Source organism: Triturus cristatus, chromosome 12 (assembly GCF_964204655.1).
Source record: "Triturus cristatus chromosome 12, aTriCri1.1, whole genome shotgun sequence".
In the NCBI taxonomy this organism is placed as follows: Eukaryota; Metazoa; Chordata; class Amphibia; order Caudata; family Salamandridae; genus Triturus; species Triturus cristatus.
In genome coordinates, this window is record NC_140595.1 from 50,182,758 (window position 1) to 50,194,656 (window position 11,899).

Below are 11,899 nucleotides of genomic sequence, written 5' to 3' on the forward strand. Positions count from 1 at the left end.
ACCACTTGCGTGTCATGTTTAGTAACTCTGTGTGCCAGTTTCTCACATCTGTATCTGTTATACTCACCGTCTAAAACGCTCTTTTTCATGTCCTGGCGCGAGTTACTCTGAACCACCCATGATAGAATTTCAGGGATATTGGATTCTTGAGAAGTGATGGAGGTTTTACCATGGATCTGTCTGTTTATGTTTGTGCTAAAAACTAATATCCAGAGTATCTCCAACTGACCAGCCAATGAATGAATTCATAATCGATTTCATCAACTGAATGATGCCACATCAGGTCTCACCTAGTGAATCATGTCAAAATATGTCTCCATAAAATAATATTATCTCTAAAGATCTGATTCGGTGAATGATGGAGCAGTATGCTTCAGCTGGTGATGATGTCACAATAGATCTGATCCAGTGAATGATGGAGCAGTATGCTTCAGCTGGTGATGATGTCACAATAGATCTGATCCAGTGAATGATGGAGCAGTATGCTTCAGCTGGTGATGATGTCACAATAGATCTGATCCAGTGAATGATGGAGCAGTATGCTTCAGCTGGTGATGATGTCACAATTGATCTGATCCAGTGAATGATGGAGCAGTATGCTTCAGCTGGTGATGATGTCACAATTGATCTCATTCAGTGAAAGATGCTCAGAATAGATCATATCCAGTGAGTGATACAACAGTGGGTCTGATCTGGTGAATGAAGTCACAATGGGTTTCATCCATTCAATATTGTACCGTAGGACTCAACAATGAATGATGTTGTAATAGGTTTTATCTGATGAAATGATGTTGTGTAAGTCTTATTCGATAACATGATGTCATACTATAACTCATCTGGTGAATGATGTCACCATAGGTCTCAACAATGACAAATGTTGATCACAGCTGGTAAATAATATCCCAATAGGTCAATGAATAAATGATTTCACAATATGCCCCATACAGTGAAAAATATCACAACTGCTCACATCAACAAACTGATGTCAATCTATGAATCCTCTGACGAATTATGTAATCAAAGGTCTCCTCCAATAAATGATTCCACAGTCGGTGTCTCCAGAGAACAATGTCTCAATGGTGAAGGGTGCTACAGTAGAGATCATCTAGTGAATGATATGTCAATGGACTTCATCCAGTGATTGATGTCACAATTAGTCAACTAAAGTGAATGAAGCCACAAAAGGTTTCATCCAATAAATGATGTCACGATGCGTCTCATTCAAGTGTCAAAGTCAAAGTCAAAAGTTTGCTTTATTCGGTTAAAATTTAAAACCATCAAAGCACAATCCAATAATTCATGGTACAGATAGATACAAAGAATTCACAAAAAGTATAATACAATACATTGGCATATAGACACAATAAAAGTATGTCAGTATAAAAGTGCTAATCAATTACTCATCCATAAAACCATTACTATTTCAACATTTCCATGCTTCACTGCTTAAAAGATTAAATACATGGTGGCTGGGGGATTACTGATGATAATATTAAACCTTATTTCTGCGCCTAATCGCCCCAGTGATGAAACTTGCCACCCCAAAGCATACCAATGGCGTCTCAAGCATTTGCAGGTAGACCAGTGCAGGCCTCACTTGCACAAAATTATGCGGTTTGACAATAGGCACGATATATTTTCTCCGAAGCAAAGAATAAAATTTACAAAAGAAAACCATGTGCAACATATCTTGTTCGGAAGTGTTATCGCATGGGCATGGACCCAGGGTTCCCTCTTTGAAGAATCCCTTGGGGTAAGCCAGAAGCCAGGGCAGCATGCCGTGTTTAAACCTTATCAACAAAAACAAGTGAAATGGTTTGTTTATAAGGGTCAGGTAAAACTGAATCCTGCTGCCTGTGCTTAACATGACAAACCTCCTGACTGCCGGTTTATTCAATTCTACTTCTTCCCTCAGTGACATGGCTTTACTCAGAAATTGATTTTTAAAGGCCTTTATTTTTGTTTTACTTAAAGCACAAGGTCTATCAAACATTTCAGAACAGCCAAGTGACTTCAGGTTATTTTTAATATAACGAAGCCATGGGATAGACAAAGCTTCATCAAGGGATAAGCAGTCCTGTGCAATAATCTGGCTCAGGTTTGGAGGTTGCTGAGCCCACAGTCTAAGCCAGCCCAATAAAGGCGCCACAGTAATTTCGTCAATAAGGTAACCTGCCCCCAGATCTTCATGCATATTAAAAGTTGGAGCAGATGGGGGAAGAGACAGCAGTTTGCGAAAAAAGGTATTTTCCACCGTTTGGATTTCTAACGAGTCCTTATAATACAGTAGAGATCATCTAGTGAATGATATGTCAATGGACTTCATCCAGTGATTGATGTCACAATTAGTCAACTAAAGTGAATGAAGCCACAAAAGGTTTCATCCAATGAATGATGTCACGATGAGTCTCATTCAAGTGAATGATGTCACAGTAGATCTTCTCTGGTGGATAATGTCACAAAAGAGTATCATCCGTTGAACGGTATCACAATAGCTCTCATTCAATCAATGATGTCACTATTTTTCTTGTCCTGGGAATGGTGTCAATATATGTCTCTTACCTTGAACGATGTCATAATATATCGCATTGTGTGAATTGTGCTATAATACATCCCAGGAAGTGAAAGATATCATAACAGGTATCATCTACTGAGTTACTGCGTCAGAGTGATCTCATCTAGCAAACCACAATACAGGGCCCCAGAAAAACTAGCCAGACACCATTAAAAGGAGCCGTTGTGGAGCTTTCATGGGCAGGGGTGTTGGTGGTATAGGAATGGACCATTTTCACTCGCTGGCCTCGTAGAAACCTTAAGAACCTACTTATCAGGATCTGTGAAAACTTTGATTGCCTTAACCGAACACAATCTGGGGTGCAAGGCCTGCTCCTGCAGGGGGAGGGCAACCCTTCAGGGCCCCCAACTCTTCAGGGGGCCCATTCAGCCACAGGACCGATGAATATATTTGAGATATGGGAGACTCGGGGGCCACTCTTCATAACCTGCACGGGGGGCCCCCATCAGTTTGCTTTATAATGCTTAAAACAGTGGCTGTCTGGAGAAGAGCCCCATGCCCTTCGGCCATGACCAACTCCCTCCAATCGCAAGACCAATCCCTCTGCGCCAATCATGTCTCAGTGTCCAGTCTCCCGCTCATCCTTAGGCAGCGCCACAAAGATGCCTTGTATGTAAGGAAACAACGCACCTGCTTCTAAACAGCCAGCATCTCACACACCAGGTGAGACTCTTCCCTCTTGTACCCCACACAGGGAGAGAGTCCACCAGGCCCAAGAGGGTTTAACGCTATGCGTCCCTTATGTAACTTACTAATAGCATACTCACTCGAGATACCGACCCTTGCATTTACTCACTGTCAACAAGTCGACGAGCACGCAAGTGTACAAAAGTCTTTTGCGTTTTTTTCTTGTCTCCCTCTTGGCAGCAATGTCAGGTGCCCTATTCAGTTCGTGGCATTTTAATTAGCAATTACAGGTGTTTTATATTAATCATCAACTGCATTTTTTTTGGCGTACACTCTTCCGGGCTAGAACTCCCCCTCTGGGGGGTTAGACATCGTTAGACAATTGGATGACGTCATCCGTGTGAATTATAAGGTGTCATGCTGAACGAGGATGAAAGCGCCCTGCTCGTGCTGTAAATAATCAAGACCCCGGTACTCACCGTGCTGCCCGCCTGCCCCTTCGTCCTAGGGCGACTCACAGGTGGGTGCCCCTGCCTCCTGCCCGCGGAGCATCCTTCGCCCTGGCAGGGCCCTTGCCACCGACACACCATTCACAGGAGCAGCGCCACTCTGGCATTGGCGCCGCAGGCTTTGTGGGTGAAGCCCCTCAGCGCCGCCTGGTCGTAGCGCCCCGGTGCCCATCCATGCCCATTTCCCTCTGTGTACGCGCAGCTCCTCAGCATCCCCTTCGGATGGACTCTAGCCCCGCCTGCGATGCCAGCCTCCTTCGGGGGTACCAGGGCTTCTCCGGCTCACAGCTGGCCGAGGCTTAGCCCTGCTCAGACAGCCAATGGCGCTGCTTGTGTGTTGTGTATGTGTGTGTGCGCTGGGAGGGAGCATCCATCACATATGAGAGCCCCTCCTTTGCCCCCCCCCCCCCCACCTGCTGCTGCTGCGCCTCACCCCATTGGATGGGGGACTGGAAGCATTTATCCAAAGTCTGCTCAGATTCAGAGATGCTGATGGGGAGGGAAGGGTCGATGGATCGGGCTATCTGAGCCAGAAACCGCGGGAGCATTCTGTTTCTCCATCGGCGGCAATCCTGATTTTACTGCACAGAAGGGAGTCATCTTTTATTTCGTTCTAACATGCAGGTGTAGAGCATATTGGAACCCTGAAACCAAGTGAAAAGACAGCAGTTCTACACAGTAGCCTTCTTTTTTTTTTTTTACAGGCGGTCTGGAGAAGAAAATAAATATAGTTGCTCAGACTGGCATGAAAAACTAGCGCCGCAGCACGGATTTTTCAGACCACACGTCTCTTCTTCAGACAGCATTATTGTATGTTATGCTGCAAAGGAGACAGAGGCGAAAGGGGCCAGGAGAGAGGTTGTGGTGGAAGTAAGAGTGACGGAAGTTGGGGCAAGACTTAGAAGAATTTCCCCCCCCAAACGCTTTTTTCTCACCCTGGAAGAACACTTATTTTTCCCACACGCTATTAAATCTAATATACATAGCGCAAAATGTCTTGTCTGTCTTCTATTTCACAGGTCAGGAAATGCAATGATCACCTCGTTGAAGAAATATTTATTTATGGTTTTTGTAGAGCGCGACAATCATCCCCAAGTGGATATCACGGCGCTGAGTTACTCCCTATCGTTGTGGAGGTTCACTGGATCATACAAAAAAATCCTAAAGTCCTAAACAACCAGGTTTTTCATTTTTCCCTGAAACTAAGATTTTCTTCAGTGAGGCAGAGATCTAATGGTAGCAGGGCCGGACTGGCTGTAGACAGGCACTGTGCGTTTCCTCGGTGGGGCGGAGGGGTGGTAGCCAGTTTTGTGGCCGTGGTGGCTGGTTTAGTCACTGGGGGCCGGTTTAGCATGCTCCACTGAACAGCCGCCAGATAGAATACGAACGTCCCCCTGCTCTGACTTATTTAATTTGCCTTGTTTTAGCCAGTGCAAGGTTGCCTGATCTCAGATCACGTGCAGGAGTATAGAATTTTACTCTAGCTTGTAGTATTTTTGGACCTGTTTTTCTAAAGTGCTTTGTGCGCATGGCAGAGAAGTTTCAACTTTGCTCTTTGCCGCATGGGCAACAGATGCAGGGTAGCTAGGCAGGCAGATGCAGAACTATAGTTTCATTGTAAGTAGGGGTGAAGCTCAGTTTGTTTTTTTACATACATAAGACAGGACCTTTTTGTGTTGATCCAAGGTTGGACAGTCTATAGGGTGGATACGCCCCTAGATTCCACCAAATAACCCACAAGCGAGTTAGAGTAGACAGGCTGTACCTAAAATGTATAGTTATTTTTGGGAATAAATGTTCAAATGGTCTTTGCTGATTCCAATGTGTTTATTGTGATCATCAGGATTTGGGCCTGATGTAGGAGATACAGCTATGTCATGGACCACCAAATATAACCAGGAACTACCACAATATGCCAAGGATGGGCCACGATTAGGATAAAGACACGCAGAATATAAGAAAACTCATCCACAATATGTCAACGAAGGACCACTATTATGCTACAGATGCCCAAAATGTTGCCAAGAATACTCAAGGTATGCTTATTATATTATGAAAAGTTGGACCCTTAAATGATCAATACATCAGGATTTGAGACACAATAGCTAAGAATAAAATGGGGCAGGTGAGACGTAATCTGGTGGACAAATATGGTAGATGGGCATTGGTTGAGCTGGATATGGGATTGACAGTATGTACTATCTATGGCTCAAACCAGGATGATCCTAAAGTGCTGGAAGCCTTGGCGGATGGAATTAGCGTCCTGGTTAGATTCACTGATAACATTTGTGGGGATCCGAATATACAACAGGCAGTGGATAGGTTCCAAACGAGTAACTATCAGAGAAAAAAACATGATTTTGCAGGGCATTGACCTCACTCATGGCCAGCCACGGCCTAGCTGATTTTTGGAACACTAAATACGCTTCTGACCCTGGCTACACATATTTTTCTTGCCCACATAAAAAGTATGCCAGGTTGGATTATATTTTGGTTTCTGGTAGAATGTTGGATAAAGTAGGGATTAGGAAACTGCCAAAGATTATGTCAGATCATAATCCCTTGATTCTTGATGTGTGGTCCAAGGGAATTTGCGCTATTATAAATGGACCTTCGATAGAAAACTACTGGTAAATGCAGTATTCATAGAGCATATAAGAAGTTGGGTAGTCAGCTTTTTTGACATTAATAGGTATAGTGCCCCATGGGGTATTGTATGGGATGCTTTTAAAGCAGGGTTGAGGGGAGAGATCATCAGCTTTGTGGTGCATAGCAGGAAACAGCAGGAGGCTGAGAGTAGGAGTCTGTTAGAAAAGCTAGCTGAATTGGAAAAAGAGCTCGTGGTAAGGATCAGTCAGGGTTAGACGTAGTACAAACTCAGCTTAAAGTCACAATGGTAAAAGCAGAGATAAATAGCTACTATACTCAGAAAGTTGCGGTAGGAAATCAGACTTATAAGAATGAGAGCTATGAATATGGTGAGTTAGTCGGGAAACGCCTAGCTCTACATACATACAGAAAGCAACTAGGAATAATATTGCCTCAATTAAAAGAAATGATGGGTCAATTGCAACTGATGTCAGCGATATTGTATGTATATTTGAAGAATTTTATCAAGATCTATATAAGGATGATTGTCAGGCGGCTGCGCTTGGCTAGTTCAGGGGGTGGACCTGGGTGGAAAAATAGATCAAGCTGCCAGGCAGGAATTGGAAGCGGATATCTCACTCGAAGAGGTATTAAATGCACTACACCAACTTGCTTCAGGGAAATCGTCGGGCCCTGGCAAAGTACCGCTGGAGCTATACAAGGTGCTTCAAATTGAATTAGCTCCCCTTCTCTTAGATTTGTTCCCAGGAGTACAACAGAGTGGGCTTTCTCCGGAATCTTGAAAAGGTACGGACATCGCTATCTTTCCTAAAAAGGGAAAACCCTCAGAAAACCCCACCTCGTACCAACCAATATCCTTTATAAATTTGGATGCCAAATTGTATTCTAAAATCTTGGCGGTACACTTAGGGAGGATCATAGCTCATCTGGTCATACCATGGCAGCATAGTTTTATACCAGGAAGGGGAACAACTGATCATATAAGGCATGTCATATCTTTTTTTGATATTTCTGAAGTGACCAGGAGCCAGATGGCTATACTGAAAAAGCAATTGATCGGGTGGCATGGAAAAATGCATGGGGTGTATTAGAGGTAAAGGGATTTGCCCCCCCAAATGATCACCACTATCAAGGCAATGTACGTAGATCCATATGCCTGACTTAAATTAATGGGTGATGAATCTGGAAGAATAGAGGTGGCTAGAGTGGACAAGACTGGGGTGTCCCTGCTCTCCAATCTTATTCGCCCTCTACATTAACCCATTTGTTGAGCAAATCTTACAAAATCAGGCAATAAAACCGGTTATTACAAATGGTTATGAATGAAGGTACTGGCATATGCAGACAACATCGCTATAGTTCAAATTGATCTTGGGAGCACAATGAAGGAGGTTGAAGCTGTGGCCGGGGAATATGGTCAAGGTTCAGGGTACTTATTAAATAAGGAGAAGACGCAGATAATTTGTACAGAGAATTTCGGCTATTCTGACATTCAACGAGTGGATACTGCCACGTATCTCGGGTCAGGATCAATCCTAAGGTAGATACAATCAGTTAGATTAACTTTAACCCTTTGGTCATAAAATATCTACCGACTTAAGGCATATGAATGGGCTACACCTGTCAATAATCGGTAGAAGTAATATTCTTAAGATGGTAATGTTACCAAAGATACTACACTTGTTTAGATCTATCCCCTTCGAGAATGATGGATCCATCCTGAAGAAATTGGATTCCATTTTTATAAACTTCATATGGCAATACGGCAAAGGTAGGTGCTCTCTGAAATTCTTCATTCTCCGGCAGAAACGTGGTGGCTGGGCAGCTCCCAGCCTATTCTATTACTGGTCGGCTCTTCTACAGCAGATGGGTATATTGTTCTCAGCTGAGAATAAGGATAGGGAAGATCAAGGGTGCACCATGGTTGCACCAACTATCTATGAACTCGCAGTTGGGAGAGCGGCGTGTGGCATGCTGCTCCGACACCTGGAGGCGAGTTATTTTAAGAAAGTACGATTTAAGAGCATAATTAACGCCTGGAAAGTTTGGAGTAAGGTTTGAACATTAATGAAGATTCCAAATTATAACAAATACACACCTTTGTGGCGATCTCCATTCTTTCCTCCTCTCTTCTATGATGTAATTGGAAGGCAATAGGAGCAAAATGGCCTCACTAGGACTGGCGATATGTTTTTATCAGGGCAATTGTGCTTGTAGGAGGCTGGCTTAGTATTTGGTGCTCACTTATGTAAGCGTAGCACCCTGCATTAATCCAGACAACCCTTATGGTGATTTTAGTGGTCTTAGACAACCTTAGAAAGCTCTCTAAGTGGTAGCTGTGGAGAGCAGCCTTCCGGTTAATCCAGAAGAAGTGTGAGCAGCTTTTTTACCAGAACGTAATCTTATTGGTATAGATTTAGTGAAAAAGAACCACACAGTGTAGTTATAAAAATATCTGTTTATTATAAGACACTCACTAACACATTCAAATATCTCCTACCCGGAGATACACACAATGCACACAATACTTTGCAAAGAAAACAGATAAGTAGCACAAATACACAGTGGTCGCCAGGCGGAGACCAAACCAAAAATATATACTAAAATAGTGGGGTGCGAACCACGAATCAAGTCAAGACAATACCCAGGAGATGTCGAAGTGCTGGGGACCCAAGGAACCACCTGAGGTAAGTAACAAGGAACTCCACAGAGGTCGTGTGCAGAGTGGGAATACGACCTCAATTCAAGTCAATGGGTAAGTCGCGGTTGCAATTTTAAAGAAGAAGGACCCTTCCCTTTTGTCCCTGAAGAAACCCAGTGGAAGACAGAAGGTTGGAGAGCCACCCGAGGATACCCTAGAAACCAGGATACCTACACCAGGGAAGCCGGGTTCATAGGTGTGAAGTGGTGTCGGAAACCGCCATCGCACTCAATGAAGGACTTCAGAAAGACGCGGCTGGTGAAGAAGAGAAAAGTGTCCGGTGGAACCCAAAGGTGGATTCAAGATGAGAAGTACCTGCAAGCAGAGGGGACGGAGTCTATGCCACTCAGGAGTGACCAGAAGGCACAGAAGATGAATGCCCACCAATGTCAGGTGTTGCAGTAGAGTTGACGTGACCTTGGAGCTGCAGCTGTGTGAACCAGGCGATGCTGTGGAAGACTAGAAGCCCTTCACAAGCTGTCCCATGTTGGATGTTGAGAGTTGAGGGGTCAGTGTCTGCCGGGAACACCAACAAGCCTTGGCAACTGCAAACAACGTGGCAAGCAAAAAAGGTGCAGTGTCGGGACCAACAAAGTCCAGGTGACTCACCACAAGCAGGGGAGTCAGAACAGGCCTCGAGTGATTAGGGGAGTCCACTGAAGTAAAAGAAGACCCTCAAGAGGACCCACAGGCCGGAGGCACAGGGGTCGCAAGAGGACCTCGAGCAGCCCTCCAAAGATGCGGGCTCATGATGCAAGAGATGCGGTGAGGACAAAGATCTTAGGCACAGGAGATGCTTGAGGTTGGGGCTACTTGAAGCATGAAGATCTCTGAGGAAGCTAGCCAACAAGCCTTTGCAACAGCAAGTCGACGCTGTGCACAGGGGTTCGGTTCCTGCGGTTCCGACGAGGGATACTGGCCTCAAACTCGGTGAGAAGACAGTGCAGGCCTCGGGGGAGTTGAAGAACCCCCACCTGTGTTGCTGAGCCTTTCAGAGTCCGTGGGAGCCCAGGATCAGCAGACTGGTCAGGTGCGTTGCGGTGCCTGCAGATGGAGGGAAGTGACTCCTTCACTTCAAGGGAGATTCCTTCAGGTGTCTAGGATGTCCACGGGCCTTGGAAGGATCCTGTATGGAGCACAGGCACAGATGTTGCAGCAGACTTGCAGGATGACGAGACCAGGAGCAGCAGGAGTCTTCCCAGTTGCAGTCTTGGTGCCCAGAGCAAAGTCCAGCGAAGTCCAGACTGCCCAGACGGTTGAACATGAAGTGGTGTCTTCATATGAATCTTGTCCCACAACGAATCTAGGGACCCACCCACAGGTAAGACCTTAAGTACCCTAAAGAAAGGGTTGGGACGATTCAGGGGTTTCTCCCAGAGGAGGGGCTGGACAGTGGATGGTATACTCCCATGTCCTTTGTCCAGTTTCATGCCAGAGCGGGAGCCAACAGCTCCCTGAGCTGGTTTGAACATGAGTATACGAAAAGGGTACAAAATGTGCCCTTCAAGCAGACTGAGTGGTGCTTGCAAGCACCCCCTCTGGTCCTAATACACTATGTCCTATCTGGGAGCTGGTCACAACTCCCTGTGACAGGATACCTATTGTCCTGCCTTCCTCTGAATGAGCTTGGCTCGGCAGCAGCAGGGCAGAATCATGTCTCTGGTCGGCAGCAGCCATGGTTTGCTGTTCGGGTCTAGAAGGTCTGATACCAGGAGCACTGAGGGCCTCCCGGAGGACCTTTACAGTGCATGGAATCATACCTCCCACACTGTCATGTTTGATACCAAACACAACAAGGTGTTTCTAGCCAGATTAGAGATGGTCATCGCGTAATGACGCATGGCCACTCTGTATGTTGTAATGGCTGATGCACTTACAACCCAGGAGATTGTACTCCGAAGGTTGTAGGGAGGTCCCGCTCATGTAGGGGCATCCTCACACTTAGAACCGAGCACCCTGCCTTCAGGATTGAAAGGCCTGCCTTAGGGGTGACTTATAGATTTTAAGTGCAGTGACCTTACATATAGGCAAACTTATATCTGTTGTAAGTAGTGCTAACACCAGCTTACACAGACTGCAATGTCAGGTCTGTAGTAACAGTTTGAGTGGTCTCCCATCGTTGGCATAATACAAGCTTCAGCCCATGGGCGACCCCTGGTGTATCTATGCCTTGGGTACCTCAGTACCATGTACTAGGGACTTACAAGGGTACACCAGTAGCCAATCTGGGATGTGCCTAAGTACTCACCATAACCAATTTAGGGGAGACAGTGCAGAGACTGTGAGCCTGATTAACAGGATCCCAGTCAGACTAGTCAGAAACAGCATAACACCAGGCAAAAAATTGGGGGTAACCATGAAAGCAGATCCTACTTTCCTACAGTGCTCATTTTAAGACCTACGTTACAACAAACAATTGATGGACGGAATGCTGACAATGCAGACATTCTCCCCCAGTCAAGAGATCTGGGTTAAATCCATCGTTCTTTTGCCCACTACACCACCCCAGTTTAGACATGGCCATATGCAAATCAGTCTTGACCCTGTGCCTCATGGGAACAGTCCAGCCCGAACTGCCAAGCCATGTCTTCCCTGGACCGGAATCAAGCATCCTAGGATCGGTTTCTGGCTATCAGCCGTCATCAGCCAGGATAGCTTGACTCCAGTGGAGTAGTGAGCACGGGTCCCACGTCTGTGAATACCCATCCCACTTAGGGCGAAAAGCGTTACAACAAACAATTGATGGATGGAATGCTGACAATGCAGATATTCTCCCCCAGTCAAGAGATCTGGGTTAAATCCATCGTTCTTTTGCCCACTACACCACCCCAGTTTAGACATGGCCATATGCAAATCAGTCTTGACCCTGTGCCTCAT

General features: G+C 45.4%; 1 protein-coding gene across 1 annotated transcript in view; it reads right to left on the reverse strand.

The window, feature by feature from the left end:
• Positions 1 to 4,045, reverse strand: part of ATCAY (ATCAY kinesin light chain interacting caytaxin) — a 151,412-nt gene extending 147,367 nt beyond the window's left edge. Inside the window, exon 1 of the mRNA XM_085639488.1 lies at positions 3,682 to 4,045. The gene's annotated coding sequence lies outside the window, so the exon portion shown is untranslated. The remainder of the gene's footprint in view (positions 1 to 3,681) is intronic.
• Positions 4,046 to 11,899: the final 7,854 nt, after the last annotated feature.